This window comes from Lygodium microphyllum, chromosome 6, assembly GCF_053477565.2.
Source record: "Lygodium microphyllum isolate KBCC chromosome 6, Lygodium_microphyllum_v1.1.10, whole genome shotgun sequence".
Lineage (NCBI taxonomy): Eukaryota > Viridiplantae > Streptophyta > Polypodiopsida > Schizaeales > Lygodiaceae > Lygodium > Lygodium microphyllum.
Genome location: NC_141140.1, coordinates 166,202,087 through 166,211,415, shown reverse-complemented (window position 1 = coordinate 166,211,415; position 9,329 = coordinate 166,202,087). Strand labels below are relative to the sequence as shown.

The 9,329-nt window shown below is 43.9% G+C and overlaps 1 long non-coding RNA gene across 1 annotated transcript; it reads left to right on the top strand.

The window, feature by feature from the left end:
* Positions 1-6,267: 6,267 nt before the first annotated feature.
* LOC148035378 (uncharacterized) lies at positions 6,268-6,785 on the top strand. The gene is made up of 3 exons (XR_015691232.1): positions 6,268-6,338; positions 6,435-6,536; positions 6,653-6,785. It is a non-coding gene; the product is annotated as an uncharacterized LOC148035378 (long non-coding RNA).
* The last annotated feature ends 2,544 nt before the right edge of the window (positions 6,786-9,329 follow it).

The following is a 9,329-nucleotide window of genomic DNA, read 5'->3' as shown; positions in this document are numbered from 1 at the left end:
TGGGACGCCCGTCTCAAGGAGTCTCCGTATAAGATTTGCGTCTGGAGAAGGATGACCATCTCCATTGCTAGGAGATAAAAAACACGCGCTTCAAGGAGGCGAAAAAACCAATTGTTACAATGAGACTGTACTAATCTTCTTCGAATATCACACAAATGAAGCACAGATTCTGTGTTGATATGGCACGATCATGAGGGAGGAAGTTCGTTTGTATCAATCCCCCTGCATTTCCATTGATCCTACGCCTAAAGCTTTCTATTGCATCTCCATCGATCCCCCTCTCTCATATCATCAATCGTTTCCTTGCAATCAGTACGGCTATGGTGCTACCCCATCCCCTTCTCAACTTCACGCTCCCTGACCTCCATGACCAGGTCCAGAAGGTGAGGACAATGGAGGAGGAGCCTGCACACCTTCTCAGGAAATGCCTACAGGCCATGACCTGGGCCGCCTACGCCAAGGATGCCGCGGTGGCAACCGCGGAGGCTAGGGCCTGGGAGGCGAGTGTAGAGGCGGCAAGGTGAAGGCGCGAGGAAAGCTTGAGGCGCAGGATGGAAGGGCCAGGGAGGAGGTGCTGAGGAGGCAGGTGGAGTAGCTGCAGGCTAGGCTGTGCATGCTGGAGGAAGCCGAGGAGTGGCTGGCGTCTGACATGGGCCTGTTGAAGGCTGAGGCCATGGAGTCTACTCTGCACACAAGAGGCCTGGTGGCCTCTCTTGAGGTGCAATTGAGGGAGAAGTATGTAATCATACAGAAATTGGATGTCATCGTCGTCCTCTTTTCTATGCTCTGATACCATGTTGGAAACTGTGAGGAAGACGAGAGACGAAAGGAAGAGAGGAGAGAAGAGAGATATGAGACACCAGAAGTGGAACCCCATAAGTGTGTCAACTGAGCACACATGATAGGAATATATAGAGGGGACCTGGGGCACTATATATAGATAGAATATATATAGCTAACATATCACACCCTTTCATCGACACATCATTAAGAAATGGTAAGGTCAACGGATAGATATACTCCCTCAAAACTTTATGCATAGCATTCATCATATGTGCCACTGAATTGTTTGCTCCCTTTGGAAGCGTACACATCTTGACCAATCCAAGCGGTGTCTTCATGGTTGTGACATCGCGACTTTCTAATGCAAGTTGGAATTGATCATATCTTGAGTATAAATCTCCCATCGTGTAAATTGCCTTGCCGGCAAATTCTTCTACAAATTCATCCACTATTAGGCATGATTGAACATTTCTTATGGTGACCTTATTAATTGGTTGTAAATCCTATATAAACCTCAAAGAACCATTCTTCTTTGGAACAGTAAACCACCGATTTGAATATGCAGCTGAAGAGGGCTTCAAAATCTGCATCTCGATCTTCTCGTTCAAGAGCTCCAACAACTTGTATAGGAAAATATGCCCGAGGTACTAGAATAGGCTTTAAAATCCATGGCACATTAGGTACTTTAAAGATCAGCATAGGTGCAACTCTGGTTGAATCAACACATCCAATTTCATCTAGCTTAAAACACAAAGGTTTTCCCATGCCTTGCCAATATATGCGTGAAACAAGTTCTTTCTACAAAGAGAAAAGAAAGCTTGTAATCACCAATTTTCAGCTCTTGTAAAGTTTCACACTACAAGGGAATGGGGCAATAGCGACGCCGGATATCCGGCGTCGCTACAGGCGTCGCTATATGCGTCGCAATTGGCGTCGCTATTTGCGCCGCAGGGAAAAAAAGCGCGGCCGAAACCAGAGCGCCGTTTTCATTTTATTTTCTTCGCCTTTTGAGAGCGAGAGCGAGGGAGAGAGCGAGGGAGAGAGCCAAGGCTTTGTGAGAGAAGAGGAGCAAGAGACTTGCCACCACCGCCACCGCCGCCACTGCCACCGTTGTTGTTCGCGAAGGAAAGGAGGAGCCCTCGTTGCAAAGAGAAGCCGCCCACGCTGGCCATATCTCATTGGTGAGTCTCCCTCTCTCTTTCTTTTACTTGTTGAAGGTTTAAATCGTTCTCTTTTGTTTGTTTAGGAGAGGAAATGAAAGAGAATGAGAGGGAGAGGGAGAGAGAGGGAGAGAAAGAGAGGGAGAGTGCATTCTCTCTCTCTCTCTCCCTTTTGCTTGTTTAATGTTTAAATTACTTTCTTCTTTGCTTGTTTAGGAGAGGAAACGAGAGAGTAAGAGAGAAAGAGAGGGAGAGGGAGAGGGAAAGAAAGAGAAAGAGAAATAGAGGGAGAGGGAGAGGGAGGGGGAGGAAATAGGAGAGGGAGAGAAAGAGAAAGAGAGGGAGGAGGAGGGAGAGTGCATTCTCTCTCTCCCTCCCTCTCCCTTTTGCTTGTTTAATGTTTGAATCACTTTATTTTTTGCTTGTTTAGGAGAGGAAATGAGAGAGAAAGAGAGTGAGAGGGAGAGGAAGGGGAAGGAAATGAGAGAGGGATAGAAAGAGAAAGAGAGGGAGAGTGCATTGTATCTCTCCCTCTCCCTTTTGCTTGGAGGATGTTTAAATCACTTTATTTTTTGCTTGTTTAGGAAATGAGAGAGAAAGAGAGATAGAGAGGGAGAGGGAGAAAAAGAGAAAGAGAGGGAGAGGGAGAGGGAGAGGAAGAGGGAGAGGGAGGGGGAGGGGAAGGAAATGAGAGAGGGAGAGAAAGAGGGAGGGGGAGGGAGAGGGAGCGAGGGAGAGGGAGAGGGAGAAAGAGGGAGGGAGAGGGAGAGGGAGGGGGAGGGAGGAAATGAGAGAGGGAGAGAAAGAGAACGAGAGGGAGAGGGAGAGGGTGAGAGAAAGAGAGGAAGAGAGGGAGAGGGAGAGAAAGAGAGGGAGAGGGAAGGGAAGGAAATTTAAGATAATATACGTATTGATAATGGTATGCAATGTGCTTTGCATACGGCCACGTAGTTCATCAAAATGAACCCAAAATTATTGTTATAGAAGAAGAAACCCTTAAATTGAGTATAGGATAATTTCTCTCAGGTCTTATGACTATGAGTAGAATTGATTGAAATAAATTTTATTACTATAGTTATAAAATTTCATAGATGGCGCGCATTAATTTTAAAATGGATTACTTATACTCAAAGCCGAGATATAACAAAAAATTATCTACCGGGACAAACAAATCGTTGAGCATGATACAAGGCCGAGATATAACATCGGAAAATATCTCGACTACTATATACAATGCAAGGTTTATGGTCAACTTGCAACTTGATGTACATCTCCATAAAGCTATCCATTTAAGCCTTGTTTGCTGTAATGTAGATAAGATGGCAAACGAAGAAGGTCCTATTGTTCAAGACCGCGAGTCGTATCTTAATCAGCGTGTCCCATGTCCTTGCTCTCAATGCAAGTTGGCAATTAGACGAAAACGCCGATTGTCTATAGAACACGTACGACGATTTGGCGAGTTTCAATCTGAGATCATTGATCAGGCGATTGCAGACTTCCAGCAAACGGTAATTTGAAGTTAGCATTTTTCATGCATTGTACTCTCAAGCTAATTGAAAACCATACACAATAAGATTGGGTCTTGTTGGTAAATTTTGTATCCAGGGGGGTGATGTCTCGACCCAAGGGGGAGTGCACCCTTTGCGGCCAATTAGAAGAGTTCGTGGACGTGCGATGGATGGATTGCAGGAGCCAATCGACTACTCGCAAGGCCCATCTATACCGTCAATGCCAGAGGAGACAGACAACCTTCCGGACTTGCCTACAATCTTGGAGCCTGAGATGGAGGCAATGATCGATGCATTGATTCCCATGGATGTTGAGACATCTGACCCGCTTAGAGAGGAAGCATCCATACCATTATATGATGGGTGCCGAGTATCTTGGTTGAAGACATTGCTTGCACTCTTAAGTGTGCAAGCAAAATACGGTTGGAGCAATACGAGTGTGACTGAGTTATTCAGGTACCTTGCACACAGACTTCATTGTTTTTTTTTTTTAACAGTATTATTGCAAACATGGATAGATTTTTCAAGGTGTTTTATGATTTTTTCAGGTTATTGAAATATCATATATTGCCACCTGCAAACACCATGCCTGAGTCTCGTGATGATGCGCGACATGTTTTACGGAAGCTTGGCATGGACTACAATAACATCCATGCATGTATCAACGACTGCATATTGTTTCGAGATGAATACGAGACTATGGAGACATGCCCAAAGTGTGGTGCTCACAGGTATCGACAGGACTTGCAAGGGCAGACCATCCCTCAAAAAGTCCTCAGACACTTTCCGCTCATCCCCCACATAAACCACATGTTTCGCACGTCTGCCATGGCAAGCTTGACAACGTGGCATGTGCAGAATAGGTCCACGGATGGAGTGCAACGAATATCAGCAGATTCGCACGCATGGAGCCACATTGACTCTACCTTCCCAGGCTTTGCGCGAGAGCCAAGTAATCTTCGGCTCGGTCTCACCATGGATGGTGTGAACCCATTCGGTCTGCGCTCGACTTCTTACAGTGTGTGGCCTATAGTGCTTGTCAACTACAACATTCCTCCATGACTTTCTACGAAGAAAGGACATCTCATCCTTAGCTTGCTCGTGCCGGGCCGCTACAAAGTAAAAAATATGGACGTGTATCTTCGTCCATTAGTCAATGAGCTTAAGATTTTGTGGGAGGAGGGGGTCACGTTGCAAGATATGAGCAGGCGCGATGGTCGGCCGTCAGCCAACATTCGAGCCATTCTCATGTGGACGATGCATGACTTTCCGGGATTGGGAGAGTGCTCAGGTGAGCAGACCTTTGTTCTCGCCGGTAATATCTATATTTTATTTCATTCAATCAAGTATTCACTAGGTCGTGGATCGCCTTGCAGGTCTCGTTACCTCAGGTTATCATGCATGTCCATTGTGTGGGACACAGTTAGACTCCCGAAGGTCACGAACCATGAAGAAGATGGTATATCAAGGACACGCCGCTTTCTTGCCAGAGGATCATGAACTCAGGGAAGGTTTTCTTGGACGACCTCTAGCACGTATGAACGTTGCAAGCTGGTACGAGCTGAAAATGGTAAACCCGGATTCACATCCAAATGGAATGCGGCGGTTCTCAGTTTTCTACGAGTTGCCATATTGGACCCACTTACAGGTCAACCACGTTGGATCCCATGCATATTTTCAAAAATGTGGGCAGCTTGCTATGGGACCACATCACAGGAAAGAGAGACACTATAGGGTCACGAATGGATTTAAAGGAGGCAGGTAAGATGGAGGCGCTTTGGCCGCAGTCGAGTGCTGAAGGGGGAGTGCAGCTTCCTCGCGCTCCCTGGGTTTTGTCTACCAAAGAAGAGCACATTGTGAAGCAAGTAATCAAGTCTATCCGCACTCCGACGGGTATGATGCGTTCTCTCAGGTCCGCATTTTCTAAAGATGACCAGATTTCTGGGCTAAAATCCCATGATTGGCATAAGATATGTCAGGTTTGTGAACAGAATGGATTTTAATTAGCATGGACATTTTGAAATTTGAAAAGTGACCATTATTCTTAATGCTTTCTCATTTGTGGCAGTTTGTCCTACCGATCGCGATCGCGGGATGCCTAACTCCAGAAATTCGCGGGGCCATTTACAAGCTGTCAACTTTGGTGCAATGGATCTCACAGAAAGAGATTAAGACGTCCTCTATTGAATCCGCAAGGCGGGGAGCAGTTGAGACGGTCTGTCTCTTTGAGAAATACTTGCCCACTAGCATGCTCACGATACAAGTTCACCTTCTTGTGCATCTTGTGAATGAAGTGGAGATTGCTGGACCTGTCTATACGCGATGGATGTTCTTCGTGGAGCGCTTCATGAAAACCCTGAAAGGCTTTGTGCGACAACGAGCTCGTCCGGAAGGTAGCATGGCCCATACAAGGCACACTCCTAGGGATTATGGATACCTAGTGGATGGCAGGTCAGGAGCCATCATCATGAATGATGAGGGGAGGAGCGTGATGGCTCGCATGAGGGAGTTGTGCCAACAAGTTTTTCGGCACAACGTCCTGGATCATTGGAGGAACATACCGGAGGGGAGCAAGGAGTACATAGTAGCATCCTTGCACGAGGAGTTCCCAGTGCCAGCCGCAGTGGATAGATTCTCTACGGGCTGGATGATGGATTGCATGCATGCATACATGTCACATAGACGATCCGACGCACGCAAGGCAATCAAGAGTGGGGCTCCAAAGCCCGAGTGGTTAGATGCAGACGACTGGCATCGATTGAGGGAGGAGGCTACAAATTCGCCAGGACGTTGGAGTCAGTAGCGGGAGGCGGCGAGGGCACGAATTGAGGCCGGATCGGTACATCATCTTGGGAGTGGCGGCCACAGGACATATTTGGAGGACTTTGTAAGATTCTCTTTTGTTTTGCTTATTTGTTTTTTTGAGATATTCTTTGTACTGACAATCATGTTTCTAACAGTTAGCATTTTGTTTTCTTTGCAGCACTCCATTACAAATCGCGATCCGCAAGGCCTTGAGACTTGATATGCGGAGAGGCACGGTCTCAGATCATTGATCGACCGATTGTATAGACGCGGCGGCCCAGTAAGTCTCTCATCTTTCTTGTCCGTAGTTACCATGAGATATTTGAATGCATTATTGTATGGTGGATTGATATGTTGTTTCTTTTTTTGCAGAATCCGTTTTATGCTCCTTTACAGCGGGAAGAGCTTTCGGGGGACGACGATTTGTAGCTCGCCCTTGGATCCTTAGAGCTCACATACCTTTAGTTTTTAGTCGCCCGATCTATGTAGACATTTTCTATGTATTAGTGATATTGTTTTATGATTGTACCAATCGCATTTTATGCGATATCATGTATTTATTTTATCCATCAGTTTTATGATTTCAGTATACATTCTTTTTGTTTGCAAACGCTTTGTATGAAGCAGTGCAGAAACTATTTTGTATGGCTCTCATACAGCACACAGTGCTATATGTGGCAGGGCAGCTTGCTGCCCTGCCACAAATTTTTTTTTTCTGTTACCGTCGCTATTTGTGTCGCAAATTTACTGCGTGCGTCGCTATTGTCGTTGCTATCAGCGTTGCAAATTCTCTGTAACCGTCGCTATATGCGTCGCAAATGCGACGCATATAGCGACGCATATAGCAACGGTTATAGCGACGATTCTATGGCGTCGTCAATAACGACGCTTTTGGCGACGACGGGGGCAAATTTTGTTGTTAAGAAGAGAGCTGAGCGATGAGAGAAGAGAGTGTAGAAGAGAGACAAAAGAGGAGCAAGAATGAATGACAAGGAGAAAGCATGATTAGAAAGATAGGAGGAGGAGAGAGAAGACATAAAAATTATGAAAAAAAAGGTGAAATGAGAGACAATAACTATATTATTTGTGAAAGTGATCAAGTTTACACATCTCAATACCTTTTATAGCTATGCCATTTTGACAAGGTATTATTAAGAAAACTCTATCAAATTAGTTGTCTTCCCAAAGCTTGTAACATCCATTCTATGTCATCATAAATATCTACCAGTTCTACAGGTCGTGTAGATCATGAAGATACTACTAAATCTTCCATCTTGTCATAGATTAGATGTGGCTTTTCATGTCACGTTTACCAAATGTCAATAAGGGGGGTATATGTCAAGCCATAAATAATAAGGGTTTATGAATTGTGCAAAAATTATTTAGAACTATAACTATTGGAAATGAAGTGTTCATATTTCTCTTACTAAGTACAATACCTCACATTTAACAAGCACTCGCTATAAAGAGGTTTAATATATACAAAGCAAGCATAAATTATCATACAATAATTATGTAATTTTTGTAAGTCCGTTGCAGATTTTTTTAAGCATCTCAAGATTTACGTAATGGGTGACATGCATTTTTCTAATTTGCAAATACACAAATCTGAAACTTTTCAAACAATATGATAAATTTAAAGGATCTTCTAGGAAAACACACAACTTAGCCAATAGTTTTGCAATTATATTTGCTTATTTAGAATGGAGTTCTCTTATAGTGCTATGTACAAAGATTTCAATTTCCATTGTAGGACTATCAAACAACATTGAGACTAGAGCTCCACTAATTTACTACCTGTGAGAAGAACGAAGCCCTTGTCTATGGAGGCCTTCTCTGTTAGCTATATATAGTTTGTCTATATATAGCGCCCCAGGTCCACTCTATATATTCCTATCATGGGGGTGTTAGCTATATATAGTATGTCTATATATAGCACCGGAGGTCCCCTCTATATATTCCTATCATGTGTGCTCACTTGACACACTTCTGTGGTTCCACTTCTGGTGTCTCATATCTCTCTTCTCTCCTCTCTTCCTTTCGTCTCTCATCTTCCTCGTAGTTTCCAACATGATATCCATGAGAAGAATGAAGAGATGACTGAGCAAGGATGAAGAAGGTTTGTGGCTGATCATATTGTTGATTGTGATAGGATTTTGAGCCATCTCGAAGAAGTGCATTTGACTATGTGAGGAGTAAAGTCAATTTTCGGAGTGGAGGAAGTATTAATTGTTGGGCACATGTGTGGACTATATGGAAAGAAGCCCTCACCAATAAAGATTGATGCCATAAGCATGTTTGAATGTATCCGAGGTAAGAATATTTTTGGGTGCATGTGTCTTTTACTTGATATGGATCCGTATTCTCCTCATCTGGCTGAAAGTTTATATTAGCTCTTAAGAAAAGTGCAAAAGTTTTGGTGGGGTAAACAGTATACGAAGGCCATTCAGAAGTTAAAGAGCTTATTGATTTTACTCCCAATACTAAAGAGAGCAAATTATGAGAATGAGTAGCCTATTATTCTCACCATGGATACAAGCCCGATTGGCATTGGTTGGGCAATGGGTCAGGATGATGCTGATGGGAATAGGTATGCCATTTTCCTTGGAGCAAAGGTCCTTAATGAACGACAACTACGATATTCTCAAGTCAAAAGAGAGCTATGGGGCATAGTGACAGCCCTTCAGTGTTATAGGGAGTATTTTATGGGAGCTCATGTTGGTAAAGACTGATTATCTACCTCTATTGGGAAAGATAGTAAATAGCTCAACTCCCAATATTGTCATGTTATGGTGGATTGCATATGTAAAGTCACTTAGCCCTTGTTTTTAGCATATTGCAAGAAGAAAAAACCCTGTGACTAACATGCTTTCACGAGCAAGGTTTGAAGATGAATAGGAGCTGATGGAAGATGACGAGGACAATAGGATAGGTGTTGAAAACGACTTTATGATAACAAGGAATGAGTATGCAGCTAGTGTTACTATAGGTACATTTGTTGTAACAAGGATTTTGGCAGTAAGAAACGAGCTTACAGCCATGGATAAGAGATTACCAGTAGAGAGAAAGCATC